General features: G+C 44.7%; 1 protein-coding gene across 5 annotated transcripts in view; it reads left to right on the top strand.

The window, feature by feature from the left end:
* Nucleotides 1-8,290: 8,290 nt before the first annotated feature.
* Nucleotides 8,291-14,972, top strand: part of PER1 (period circadian regulator 1) — a 67,674-nt gene continuing 60,992 nt past the window's right edge. The window contains exons 1-3 of one of the 5 annotated variants that reach the window (XM_070726875.1): nt 8,291-8,456; nt 9,669-9,688; nt 10,387-10,505. The gene's annotated coding sequence lies outside the window, so the exon portion shown is untranslated. The remainder of the gene's footprint in view (nt 8,457-9,668; nt 9,689-10,386; nt 10,506-14,972) is intronic. The other 4 variants (XM_070726874.1, XM_070726881.1, XM_070726876.1 and 1 more) reach the window with 4 other exon arrangements.

Below are 14,972 nucleotides of genomic sequence, written 5' to 3'. Positions count from 1 at the left end.
CTTTCCCAGGTATTTAAGTCTATCTCTTTATTTAAGTTTCTACACTCTTTTCTTTCTTTCTTATTCCTTTCTCCCTCCCCTTTCTGCCTTTCTTTCTTTTCTCTTCCCTTCCCTTCTTTTATCTTTTCCATCTGTTAAACTACTGAAGTTTGCAGATGATACAACAGTGATCGGACTCATTCGAGACAATGATGAATCCACATACAGACAGGAAGTTGAACAACTATCCTTGTGGTGTGACCAGAACAATCTAGAACTGAACACACCCAAAACCGTAGAAATGGTGGTAGACTTTAGGAGAAACCCTTCCACCTCTCACAATACTAGACAACACAGTATCAACAGTAGAGACCTTCAAATTTCTAGGTTCTATCATATCTCAAGACCTAAAATGGTCACCTAACATAAAAAACATCATCAAAAAAGCACAACAAAGAATCTTCTTTCTGCGCCAGCTCAGGAAGCTCAAACTGCCCAAGGAGCTGCTGATACAGTTCTACAGAGGAATCATTGAGTCTGTCATCTGCACCTCTATAACTGTCTGGTTTGGTGCTGCAACCCAACAGGACCGACACAGACTTCAGAGGAGAATCAGAACTGCAGAAAAAGCAATCGCTGCCAACCTGCCTTCCATTGAGGACCTGTAGACTGCACGAGTCAAAAAGAGGGCGGGGAAAATATTTACTGACCCCTTGCATCCTGGACATAAACTGTTTCAACTTCTAGACTCAAAACGTCGCTACAGAGCACTGCACACCAAGACAACTAGACACAAGAACAGTTTTTTCCCGAACGCCATCACTCTACTAAACAAATAATTCCCTCAAAACTGTCAGACTTTCTACTAAATCTGCACTTCTATTCTACTAGTTTTTCTCATCATTCCTATCACCCATTTTCTCCCATGTTGACTGTATGACTGTAACTTGTTGCTTATATCCTAAGATTTTTATTAATATTGCTTCTTCATTGCTTATTTGACCCCTATGACAATCATTAAGTGTTGTACCACATGATTCTTGACAAATGTATAATTTCTTTTATGTACGCTGAGAGCATCTGCACCAAGACAAATTCCTTGTGTGTCCAATCACACTTGGCCAATAAAATTCTATTCTATTCTATTCCTTCCCCTTCCTTTCTCTTCCTTCCTTTTCTTTCTTTCTTTCTCTCTCTCTCTTTCTTTTCTCTTACCTCTCCTTCCTTGCTTCCTTCGCTCTTTCTCCTCTTCCTCCCTCCCTCCCTTTCCTCCACTCTGCAACCCTTCAACCCCTACCAGGACTGAAAGTGTTGTTAGCCTGATAATAAAATATCTGCAAGCAGACCTGCTCAGAGACTACAAAATATACTCCTTGGCCCCTGCTGCAATTTGAGGAATGGATTCAGGAGATGTTGGACAACACCCAACCTTGGACGAAAGACACCAAGGAAGCTCATTTCAGTCATGATGAACTAAGAAAGTCTTGTGGCTGTTAAAAAAACACACACATAGGAAAGGTGAAAAGGGACCCTGGTGTGGGGAAACAGATCACAATTTGTGTGTCCGCCCCACCAAATATCTCAATAATGTGTAATTATAAATAAGGAGCCCAACTCTTTGAGCATTGCTGGCTCTTTCTAAAAAAAGCCACAGGTTTCCTGAGTCAGACGGAGCACCTGATGCTTTCACACCATCTTCATGCTATTTTGGGGAGCGGTGTGGAAGCTTTGACCTCCTTTTGGGATGTATTTCGTGACTCCCATTAGAACCTGTAGATTTCCTGGGGGTCTCCTTTCCAGTTTCACCCAATACTGCTTTTCAAAAAGCCTAACTTTTAAGAAATGATACAGGAATGGAATGAAATAGCGTCCTAGTTTTGATTATGTTTTCGCTGGGACGCTGTAGTAGTATTATTATTATTATTATTATTATTATTATTATTATTATTATTATTATTATTTATTAGATTTGTATGCCGCCCCTCTCCGAAGACTCGAGGCGGCTAACAACAATAAAGAAAACAATGTAACAAATCCAATATTAAAAAGCAATCTAAAAAACCCCAATTTAAAATTCCAATCATACATACAAGCATACCATGTATAAATTCTATAAGCCTAGGGGGAAGGGAAAAAAATTCAATTCCCCCATGCCTGACGACAGAGGTGGGTTTTAAGGAGCTTGTGAAAGGCGAGGGTGGGGGCAACTCTGATATCTGGGGGGAGCTGGTTCCAGAGGGTCGGGGCCGCCACAGAGAAGGCTCTTCTCCTGGGTCCCGCCAAATGACATTGTTTAGTCGACGGGACCCGGAGAAGGCCAACTCTGTGGGACCTAACCGGTCGCTGGGATTCGTGCGGCAGAAGGCGGTCCCGGAGATATTCTGGTCCGATGCCATGAAGGGCTTTATAGGTCATAACCAACACTTTGAATTGTGACTGGAAACTGATCGGCAACCAATGCAGACTGCGGAGTGTTGGTGTAACATGGGCATACCTAGGGAAGCCCATGATTGCTCTTGCAGCTGCATTCTGCACGATCTGAAGTTTCCGAACACTTTTCAAAGGTAGCCCCATGTAGAGAGCGTTACAGTAGTTGAGCCTCGAGGTGATGAGGGCATGAGTGACTGTAGAGGTACCAAAGTGTGAAAAAAACCAGTCGTAAGTCCCTTTTTCCCCCGGTCACTAAATGAACTGTCATATGTCGAGGATTACCTGTATTTGCTGATGACCCAGATGAAGGTACTCTATGCCCAGGGTGGGTTCTGGATCTTTTTGCTGCCAGTTCAAGTCAGGGCTGCGCCGTGCGCATCTTCAGCAATGAAAAAATAGCTTCTGCCCACAAGCAGAAGCAAAATCCAAGATGGCGGCGCCCACCATTAGCTCTGTGATGTCATCGCAGAATTACTAACAGTTCTAACGAAGCGATTGCCAGTTGGCTTCCTCAGATTCCTCAGGAAAGTGAACAAGGGGGCACAATCCTTCTACTCTCCAAAGTAAGTAAGAGTGGGATCGACAGTAACACAACAAGATGGATTGAAAACTGGCTGACCAATCGCACCCAGCGAGTAGCCCTCAATGGGACTAAGTCTACATGGAAAGCGGTAGGCAGCGGGATACCACAGGGATCAGTCCTAGGCCTAGTACTCTTTAACATATTTGTCAATGACCTAGACGAGGGAATAGAGGGGGGATTAATTAAATTCACAGATGACACCAAGCTGGCCGGAGTGGCCAACACCCCAGAGGATAGGCACAGGATACAGAAAGATCTAGACAGACTTGTGCAGTGGGACGAAACGAACAAAATGAAGTTCAATGTAGAGAAAAGTAAAAAAAGTAAAAGTAAAGGGTTCGTAAGCTTCTTAAAACCCACCTCTGTCATCAGGCATGGGGGAATTAAGATAACCTTTCCCCCTAGGCTTCTACAATTTATGTATGGTATGTTTGTATGTATGATTGGTTTTAAAATAAGGGTTTTTAGCTCTTTTAGTATTGGATTGTCGCATGTTGTTTTTACCACTGTTGTTAGCTGCCCCGAGTCTGCCAGCAATGTTCAGCAGCAGCTAAAAAAGCCAACACAATCCTAAACTGCATGAACAGGGGGATACACTCCAAGACCAGAGAGGTAATAATACCACTCTATAAGGCCCTGGTCAGACCACACCGGGAGTATTGCATCCAGTTCTGGTCACCACACTTCAAAAGGGATATACAGTGATCCCCCGCTCGTTGCGAGGGTTCCGTTCCAGGACCCCCCGCAACGAGCGGGTTTTCGCGAAGTAGCGCTGCGGAAGTAAAAACACCATCTGCGCATGTGCAGATGGTGTTTTTACTCCCACAGCGCTAGCAAGGAGCCGAAGATTGGGGGCGGCGCGGCTGTTTGCCGCCGGCATGGAGGGCTTCCTAGCAGCCCCCCAAACCCGGGTTGGGGGTCCGGGGGGCGCTGGACTCAGCTCAAAAGCGCCGATAGCAAGCGCCAAGGAACGGCTTGTCCACGCTGGTTCTCGGCGCTTTCGAGCTGAGTCCGGGAGCGAATTCGCTTCCGGACTCAGCTCGAAAGCGGCGAGAATGAACGGCGTGGGCGGGCGAAGGGCGGGCGGCAGCGAGGAGTTTGCGTGGGCGGTGGGGAAACTCCTCACTGACGCCAGCAAGAGGGGGAAGACTCAGGGAAGCCGCCCAGCAGCTGATCTCCCGGTTGCCATCTACGCATGCGTGCCCATAGAAAAAACGGGCACGCATGCGTAGATGGTATTTTGACTTCCGGGTTGAAAAATAGCGAAGTACCCTGTTCGCAATGGTTGGGGACGCAATAAACGGGGGATCACTGTAGAGACTCTGGAAAGGGTGCAGAAAAGAGCAACTAAAATGATAAGGGGACTAGAGACCAGGCCATACGAGGAAAGGTTGCTGGAACTGGGCATGGATAGCCTAGAGAAAAGAAGGGCCAGGGGGGACAGGATAGCAGTCTATAGGTACTTGAGGGGTTGCCACAGAGAGGAGGGAGTCACACTGTTTTCCAGGGCACCAGAGAGCCGGACAAGGAACAACGGTTGGAAGCTGACCAAGGAAAGATTCAACCTGGAGATAAGGAAGAACTTCCTGACGGTGAGAGCGATCAACCAGTGGAACGGCCTGCCAGCGGAGGTTGTGGACTCCCCAACTTTGGACATTTTCAAGAGGAGATTGGACTGCCATTTGGCTGGGATGCTGTAGGAGTTCCTGCTCAAGCAGGGGGTTGAACTTGATGACCTATAAGGTCCCTTTCAACTCTAATAATAAATAAATAAAAAAATCTGAGGTTAGTTGGGGGAAAGATCAGAAGCAACGTGAGAAAATATTATTTGACTGAAAGAATAGTAGATGCTTGGATCAAACTTCCAGCAGAGGTGGTTGGTAAATCCCCAGTAACTGATTTGAAACATGCCTGGGATAAACATAGATCCATCCTAAGATAAGATACAGAAGATAGTATAAGGGCAGACGAGATGGACCACGAGGTCTTTTTCTGCCGTCAGTCTTTTATGTTTCTAATTGACAAGGGATGATTCACATATTGCGTTTTGAGGCAATTAGCGCAATTAAGGCAGGTTTTAACGGCAAGCAATTTTAAAAAAAATGCCTGCTTAATATCCTGCTTAAATGTATAAACAGACAAGCAGGAAATGAAAACACGCAGGCCCACGCAGGGGATGTTGTGTGGATGCCACCCAGAGAGACGAAGGGACACCATGAAATGCAACAGGCGGACGAAAAATTTCTGCCACTAAACCAAGAGAGTGATTAAGTGAGGGAGATTTTTTTTGCCACATTTTACACTCTTTCTACGATAATCATTAATAATAATAATAATAATAATAATAATAATAATAATAATAATAATAATTTCTTAGATTTGTATGCCGCCCCTCTCCGAAGACTTGGGGCAGCTCACAACCCATATATAGATCATGATAGCGCCATGGTTAGAGTGCAGTACGGCAGCTTATATCTGCTGAGACGATGGCTGCCTGCAGTTTGCCAGATCGAATCTCACCAGGCTCAAGGTTGACTCAGCCCTCCATCCTTCTTTCCGAGGGTCCTTCTTTCCGAGGCGGTAAAATGAGGATCCAGATTATTTATTTATTTATTTATTTATTTATATTTATTTATTTATTTATTTATTTATTTATTTACTTACTTACTTGCTTACTTACTTATTGGATTTGTATGCCGCCCCTCTCCGCAGACTCGAGGCGGCTAACAACAATAATAAAAACAGCATGTAACAATCCAATAGTAAAACAACTAAAAAACCCTTATTATAAAACCAAACATACATACAGACATACCATGCATAAAATTGTAAAGGCCTAGGGGGAAATAATATCTCAGTCCCCCCATGCCTGGCGGCAGAGGTGGATTTTAAGAAGCTTACGAAAGGCAAGGAGGGTGAGGGCAATTCTAATCTCTGGGGGGAGTTGGTTCCAGAGGGCCGGGGCCACCACAGAGAAGGCTCTTCCCCTGGGTCCCACCAAACGACATTGTTTAGCTGACGGGACCCGGAGAAGGCCGACTCTGTGGGACCTAACTGGTCGCTAGGATTCGTGCAGCAGAAGGTGGTCTCATAGATATTCTGGTCCGGTGTCATGAAGGGCTTTATAGGTCATAACCAACACTTTGAATTGTGACCGGAAACTGATCGGCAACCAATGCAGACTGCGGAGCGTTGGTGTAACATGGGCATATTTAGAGAAGCCCATGATTGCTCTCGCAGCTGCATTCTGCACGATCTGAAGTTTCCGAACACTCTTCAAAGGTAGCCCCATGTAGAGAGCGTTACAGTAGTCGAGCCTTGAGGTGATGAGGCAATGAGTGACTGTGACCAGTGACTCCCGGTCCAAATAGGGGCCACAACTGGTTAGACCCAGAGAGGCTTCCCAGGTACCATTGCTGAGATGGGTGTAGGGCTAATCCTATCATGTCGTAAGGGTAAAGGTCTCCATCCCATCAGCCTGGAGTTTGTTACCTAGAATTGACTGCTCCAGGCTATTAACAAACTTTTGTGTGTTTTTGTGTGTGTAGGGAGAGGGCACTACTAGGAATGAGTCTGTTTCCTGCCTTAAAGCATGTTTTTCAATTTCTCTAGGGATTCGTCTATATAATATTATGCCTTTTTTGGTTGATATTTCCTAAAATATTTTATTCCTCTAGGCGGGAGAGAGATGCTAATGTCCTACATTTCCTACCTTATTTTTCCTTCTTTCCCTTCCTTTTTTCTTCATTCGTTCGTTCGTTCCTTCCCTTTTTTCTTTCTTTATAGCCCCCTCCCCTTTTCCTTCATTCCTACCTTCTTCCTTCCTTCGCTCTTTCCCTTCCTTCCTCTTTCTTCGTACCCCTCCCTTTTCTCTCCTTCCTACTTTTTCTCTTTCTCTCACTTTTTCCTTCCCCCTTTCCTTCCTTTCAATTTTTTCTTCCTTCCACCTTCCCTTTTCCTCTCCTTTCATTTTTCCTTCCTTTCCTTTTTCTTCTTCCCTTTTCCTTCCTTCCTCCACACCTCCTTTTTCATCTTTTCTTTTTTCCTTCCTTTCTTCCCTCCGTTTCCCCCCTCCCTTCCCTCCTTCTTTATTCCCATCTTTTTTCTTTCCACCCCTCACCTCTCCCTTCCTTTTCTTTTTTCCTTCCCTCCCTCCCTTTCCCCCTCCTTCTTCCTTCCTTCCTTTTTCCATCTTCTTTCTTTCCACCCCTCCGCCTTTCCTTCCTTTTCTTTTTTCCTTCCTTCCTTCCCTTCTTTTCCCTTTCCCCCCTCACTTCCTTCCTTTTTTTCTGTCTTCCTTCTTTCCACCCCTCCCCTTTTCCTTCCTTTTTCCCCTTCCTCCCTTTCCCTTTTTCCCTTCCTTTCTTCCTTTTTTCCATCTTCCTTCTTTCCACCCCTCCCCTTTCTCTTCTTTTTTCCTTCCTTCCCTTCTTTTCCCTTTTCCCCCTCACTTCCTCCCTTCTTCTTTTTTTTCATCTTCCTTCTTTCCATCCCTCCCCTTTTCCTTCCTTTTTTTCCTTCCTCCCTTCCTTTCCCTTTTTACTCTCCTTCTTCCTTTTTTCTATCTTCCTTCTTTCCACCCTTCCCCTTCCCCTTCCGTTTCTTTTTTCCTTCCTCCCCCCTTTCCCCCTCCCTCCCTTTCTTCCTCCCTTTTTCCCCGCCTTCCTTCTTTCCGTCCCTCCCTTTTTCCTCCCTGCAATTAAATCCCAGCCCCCACCATTTGTTTACAGCGTTAGAAGAACGTGTCTAAAAACGGCACGTGAAGGTTGTAAGAGACACACGCGCCACCACACACCCTCCCTCCCTCCGGGTCGCCCGCTCGGATGCTTCGGTGTCACTGGGTCCCTTCTTCCAGCCTGCAGATCCAAGGGATCCAGGCCAGGGGGTGGGGGTGGGGGTATCTCCCCCTATCGTCCCACCTCGGAAAAGGATTTAATTAAAGGATCTGTTTTCTGCAAACTCACCCCCTCCCAACAGCTCCCCCTCTTCGTAAGTTGCCGCCGCGTGACTCTGCCCGCACGTGTCCTTCCATTCTCAGCGGGCTGGCCCTCCACCAGCCAATAGGAGGCGGCCTCCGCGGGGCCGACCAATGGGCGCGGGCGGGAGGCGTGGCCGAGGCACGCGGACTCCTGCATGCAGCGGCGGCGCGACCCGATAGGCCGAGGGGGAGCGGGGGAGAAAACAGGGCTGGATCCGCCCCCCCCTCCTATTCGGTCGGCCACGTGCCTGCCTGTTGCGGCGTCGGCCGGCCAATGAAACGCAGGCGCTTCTCCTATTTATAAAGGAGCGGGTGGGGCAGGGCGGGGCGAGCGGGAGGGAGGGCCGCCATTGGCTAAGGCGCCGAGGGGGGTGTGTGTCGCCAGCGCCCGCACGCGGACCGTTGCATGGGCTTGTCTGCGGCCAGAGGCTGGAATTGGATCGCCTTCGCCGGACCGAGGAACGGGAGGGTCGCTCGGACAGGGAGGTGAGGCTCCGAGGGAATCCCGGAGGGGCCGGGGAAGAGGGGGGTTTCTGGAGCCGGGGGGTCCGATTTGGGTCTGGGGTCCGCTGGGTGGGGGAGGCGGGATCCGGGTCCTGCAGAGGGGAGTGGGGTGGATTCCCCAAGCCGACCCTGGGGAGGACAAGGGGGAAAGATCGCTGAAAAAGGGGCTGGGGTCCTCCCCGAAGGGGGCGGGGGAGGAGGGCGAGGGGCTTCTGATATGGGGCACACAGAGGGGGCGGGGTGGGCGGGAGAGAGAGGGGGCTCGTAAAGTTAAAAGGAGAAACCAAGTGCAACATAACACCACAATCAGGCTAATGTGATAGATTTGTAGTGCCAGAGTAACGGGCAACAGATATACCGTTGTAATATAATTGTATATAAGTACATATACTCCTCCTCGCTTTTTGTAAACTTCTTAAAACCCACCTCTGCCATCAGGCATGGAGGAAATTGAGACGTCTCCCTCAGGCCTATATAGTTTATGCATGGTATTTTTGTGTGTATGTCTGGCTTTTTAAATAAGGGGTTTTTAGTCACTTTTAAATATTAGATTTGTTTTGTACATTGTTTCATTATTGTTGTGAGCCGCCCCGAGTTTGCGAAGGGGGGTGGCATACAAAACAAACAAACAAATAAGTAAATAAATAAAGATAGATATAGGTAGACAGACAGACAGACAGACATAGGTAGATAGATGGATAGGTGATAGATAAATGATAGATGATAGACAGATAGATGATAGACCAATATACATAGGTAGGTAAATGGATAGATGATAGATATATAGATAAATGATAGATGATATAGATAGATGATAGATAGGTAGGTAGGTACATGAGGGGATAGATAAATGATATAGATATTGATAGATAGATGATAGCGAGATAAATGATAGAGATAGATGATAGATAGACAGGTAGGTAGATTGATAGATAGAAGATATATATATTTATTTATTTATTAGATTTCTATGCCACCCTTCTCCAAGGACTCGGGGCGGCTCACAGCATATAATATAACAATACAGTACACTGGCATATCTAATTAAATTTACAATTTACAATCTAAAAATCCAATATTTAAAAACAATCAAACCAGTTCAATCATACAACATATATCTCATTTCATGGGCCAGGGGCCTGAAACCTAATTGCTCCAAGCCTGCTGACATTTATTTATTCGACTTCCCTGCAGCCCAATCCCGAAGGACTCAGGTGGGTATAGATAGATGGATAGATGATTGATAGATAGATTATCTATCTATCTATCTATCTATCTATCTATCTATCTATCTATCTATCTATCTATCTATCTATAGATAGAAGATTGATAGAAGATAGATACATCGGTAGATTTTTAGATAGATAGATAGATAGATAGATAGATAGATAGATAGATAGATAGATAGATAGATAGATGGATTATTGATAGATAGATTATCTATCTATCTATAGATAGAAGATAGATACATCGGTAGATTTTTAGATAGATAGATAGATAGATAGATAGATAGATAGATACATACATACATACATACATACATACATACATACATACATACATACGTTTATAGATGGATGATAGGTAAGCAGATAGATACATACATACATAGATACATAGATACATGGATACATAGATAGGTTTATAGATGGATGATAGGTAAGTAGATATAGATAGATAGATAGATAGATAGATAGATACAGAGTACAGTATCTACTGTAGACTGATAGACAGATAGATATAGAGATACAGACATAGATATCATGTATTGCATGTCTCATCAAGGTAAAATCTAGATGACTTGTTTGAAGTTGAGTCTGTGGTAGAAACGTAGCCAGCCATGATGTGTCTTTCAACATCAGGGTCTTAATGAGGCTGTCCCCCCCCCCCCCTTTCTCGCCTATTCCCATAGATTTGATTTTCTCTGCATGCTGATTTTCCATCCTCAATGCAAGAGAGAATTTTTCCAGGAGCCAGCTAAACACTGACCAGGACCACAGGCTCCTTCTGACCCGTCACTCTCCGGGAGAGGTGAGAATTTAAGAAACATTGATTTCACTTAATGTCCCTGAGCACGAAGGATGAAAAATTACTGACTACCAAAATGTGATGTGTGGTTGTGATTGAGTTGGTTGACTGTTTTTAATATAGTGGGATCTTAGCTTCTAGTTTTAATTAATTAATTAGATTTGGGTACACATTGTTTTATATTGTACCCTGTGAGCTGTCCCGAGTCTTCGGAGAAGGGCGGCATACAAGTCTAATAAATATTATTATTATTATTATTATTATTATTATTATTATTATTATTATTATTGTTGTTGTTGTTGTTGCAGGTCCTCCCTCCCTTCCTTCCGAATAGATGATAGATGAGATACATAGATAGGTGTTTTGGGTAGAGAGAGAGGGGGAGAGAGAGAGAGATGTGTGTTAGTTTATTACTTACAGGGTTTTGGGATTTCTTTTTACTTACTTTACTTACTTTACTTCTCATCATTCCTATCACCCATTATCTCCCATGTTGACTGTATGACTGTAACTTGTTGCTTATATCCTAAGATTTTTATTAATATTGCTTCTTCATTGCTTATTTGACCCCTATGAGAATCATTAAGTGTTGTACCATATGATTCTTGACAAATGTATATTTTATTTTATGTACGCTGAGAGCATCTGCACCAAGACAAATTCCTTGTGTGTCCAATCACACTTGGCCAATAAAATTCTATTCTATTCTATTCTATTCTACTTATTCTGTGTGATGGAGTCACTGACGTTTAAATGGACTCCAGAAGATGGTAGATAACAGGAAGGCCTGCAGAAACATTGTCCATGGGGGTTGTGAAGGTTCGGACATGACTTCGCAACCAACAACAACACAACAAATTCTATGTTTTTTGGTGGTCGGCACCAAGGGAGGCTCATTCAATTTCATTTTACACATGTTGTGCATTGACAATAAAGATTTGACTTGATCAGAAGTGGGGCAGAGGAAGGATGGGAGAATTGGTGAGGCGAGGATGGGGGGAAAGGACGTTTGTATAGATCAACCTGAAAGCAAATGAATTTTTTTTTTTATTGTTGAGGGCATTTCACAAGCGCTGTGTAGAAACATTGGCCAAAGAGATTCCTTGCTGGATCACCTCTGGGTCACCTGGCAGAGGCCAGCAGCAGCGGTAGACAGAATTTATGAGGCCCTTAGTGGCAGCTGTCACTCTTGATCTTCTCTGAAGGAGTGTCAGGTAAGCACAAGGTTGTAGGTGCTCCATCCCTGGAGGTTTTATAAGAAGAGAACAGACAGCCACTTGTATCCTGCTTGAGCAGGGGGTTGGACTAGAAGACCTCCAAGGTCCCCTTCCGGCACTGTTCCGATCGATCGATCGATCGATTTAAGCCTGGGAGGCTTTCACTGGGAAGGGTTTTTGCCTCACTGAGCTCTTTTGAATGGCAGCAGGATAGACAGCTCTGTTTTCCAACCCCCTGTAAATGAGCCATGGGGCGCTCGCATTGAACAAACTGGGTTAATTCACAGGCAGGAGTCGCGTTGCTTGGAGACACAGCAGAGGGAATCTCTCTCTCTCTCTCTCTCTCTCTCTCTCTCTCTCTCTCTCTCTCTCTCTCTCTCTCTCTCTCTATCTATATATATATATATATATATGTAGATTGTTCTGAGTTCGGGTTTTGCCCTGTGTAATGTTTTGCATGTCTATGCGACGTTTCGGCGAAATCACATTCACCATCATCAGGCTGGAGTTCCAATCTTTGTGTTTTTGCAAATGAATATTAGCAACTGACATTTCTTCTTAGCATGTAGTGTGGGGGGTGGAGATTTGCTTTGAATGTAGCAAATAGATTGGGTGACTATGCTTCCGTGATCTGATTGGTTGGTGTAATCATGGTTGTAGAAGGAATGGCATGAAGATTATGAAGTGTTTTGTTTAAGTCTGATATATACACACACACACATACCTACCTATCTCTATTTCTACTCTATCTATCTCTTTCTTTCTTTTTTCTTTTTTTCTTTTTTCTTTCTTTCTTTTTTCTTTCTTTCTTTCTTCTCCTTCCTTCCTTCCTTTTTTCCTTCCATCCATCCATCCATTCTTCTCTCTCTCTCTTTCTCTCCCTCCCTCTCTCTCCCTCTCTTCCTCCTGGGAATCGTTGTAGTGAACCGAGTCATGGAAGTCAGTTAAGGAGATTAGATCATGACACTCTAAATGTCTTTATAGAAATACTAGTAGCTGGGATGTCCGGGCTTTGCTACAAAATTATGTGATCGGGCTTGATAAATTGACAATTAAAGCTTGAAAATTAATGAGTAGTTATGATACGGCCTCTCCTCTCCTATCCCCCTTTTCTCCCTTTCAGATGGAGAGGTGGAATAGAATGTGTAACTCCTTAGCATCAGAGCCGTATTAATAATAAGGCAGCTGGAAGTTGGAACTGAGTTCTTTTCAGGTGGGAAGGGAGAGTAGAACGCCTTAACTCCTCAGCATCAGAGCGTGTTAATAGTAATACAGTATAAGAAATACTATACTAATGATCTGAGGGTCATTTCGAAAAACACTTTCTTAACAAGGACCTAGAAGCCTAGAGGAACATACGTGGCAAATTTCAAGTTTGCAGATTTTATGGTTATGGAGATTTCGTGATGATGCATGAGTGATATTTGGTTTTTATATATATACGGTAGATTCCCCTTTTGGGGTAATTACAAAGATTACAGGCTTCTCTCAGCTGCCTGTGAAGTCTGGAATTACTGCTTGTGTGTGTGTGTGTCTTGCCATTCTCTGAAATCCATATCTCTGGCCTCTAGGCGAGAGGGGCAGCATATAAATCTAATACAGGTAATCCTTGACTTAACAACAGTTCATTTAGTGACAATTTGAACTTACAGCAGTGCTGGAAAAAAGTGAGTTGCAGCTGTTTTTCACATTTGCAGCCATTGTAACATCCCCCACAGCTGCGTGATCAGAATTCAGATACTTGGCAACCGATTTGGTATTTACGATGGTTGTTGTGGGTGTGGCTGTGTGTCACATGATCCGCTTTTGCGACCTGCTGTCCATGGGGAAGCCGGATTTCACATAGCAATGGGTGTTCCCAGCGTGACAATGGCAGCAATTCACTTATTGTATTAAGTATAAACAACCCCCCCCCCCCCAAAAAAAAGAGGGTGGAAATGTTGGTGCATCTCATAAAGCCATTTTTGGCCTCCTGAAGCCCAGTCCCCAAGCCCCATTTTTGCAAAACACGGGCTTGTTTTCCGCAAAAAATAGGGTGTGCAGATGGTTTGGGAGACCTGCAGAAAGTAGCGGGTTGCTATCTGTGTAGTATGCGCACAAGCAAAAAAAGAAACACCAAAATCTCGTGCGCACACCCCCTCGCAGGATTTAATTAATTAATTAATTAATTAATTAATTAATTAATTAGATTTGTATGCTGCCCCTCTCCGTAGACTCGGGGCGGCTCACAACAATAACAAGAACAATGTAAGAACAAATCTAATAATTTAAAAAACACTAAAAACCCCATTATTAAAAGCAAACACACACACAAACATTCCATGTATAAACTGTATAGGCCCGGGGGAAACGTGTCAGTTCCTCCATGCCTGACGGCAGAGATGGGTCTTAAGAACTTTATGAAAGGCAAGGAGGGTGGGGGCAGTTCTGGTCTCCGGGGGGAGCTGTTCCAGAGGGCCGGGGCCGCCACAGAGAAGGCTCTTCTCCTGGGTCCCGCCAAACGACATTGTTTAGTCGACGGGACCCGGAGAAGGCCAACTCTGTGGGACCTGCGCCGATGCAAAAAATTACCCAAAAAAATCGCACACAGGCAAGCGTGCCCCCCATGTGATTCTGCTTCCACGTACGCGCAGAAAGAAAAGCCAAAAAATTAGTAAAAAGAAAAAATTGGCATTGCGCGCAGGTCGGCAAAGGCAGCACGGGAGCTGTTGCATACAAATTGCGCAATCGCCGGGTCACTACCAGACTATCGTACCGAACTGCTCCAGTAGGAACCGGATCATTGGATTCAAATCATCAAGTGGATAGGATTAGAGGGGTCCAATTTGAAGGATCCGTGGAGCGGGATCATCGGAGACTGGATTCCTTGCCCTAGACCAAACCGCCCTCGTATGGAGTTTAATTCTATTCTATCCGGGTGCAATTCAAGATGTTGGTCATTACCTCTAAAGCCTAACTGAGGCTACATGGCACAGGGCCAGATTATCTTCAAGACCACCTTCTACCGTGTTGCTCCCAGCGTCGGGTCCCGTCAGCTAAACAGTGTCGGCTGATGGGTCCGCGGAGTAGGGCCTTCTCTGTGGCGGCTCTGGCTCTTTGAAACCAGCTACCTCCGACCAATAAAAACATGCATGGTTTTTTTAACTGTTTTAATTGTTATTTATTGCATTCTATTTATTTATTCATTTTGTCAAGCAGATATTGGTAGTATACAAAGATATAATAATGATATACATGATATTAGAGAGAGAGA

The sequence above is a fragment of the Erythrolamprus reginae genome, chromosome Z (assembly GCF_031021105.1).
Source record: "Erythrolamprus reginae isolate rEryReg1 chromosome Z, rEryReg1.hap1, whole genome shotgun sequence".
Lineage (NCBI taxonomy): Eukaryota > Metazoa > Chordata > Lepidosauria > Squamata > Dipsadidae > Erythrolamprus > Erythrolamprus reginae.
The sequence above is the reverse complement of the archived record's forward strand: the minus strand, read 5'-3'. Positions and strand labels throughout refer to the sequence as shown.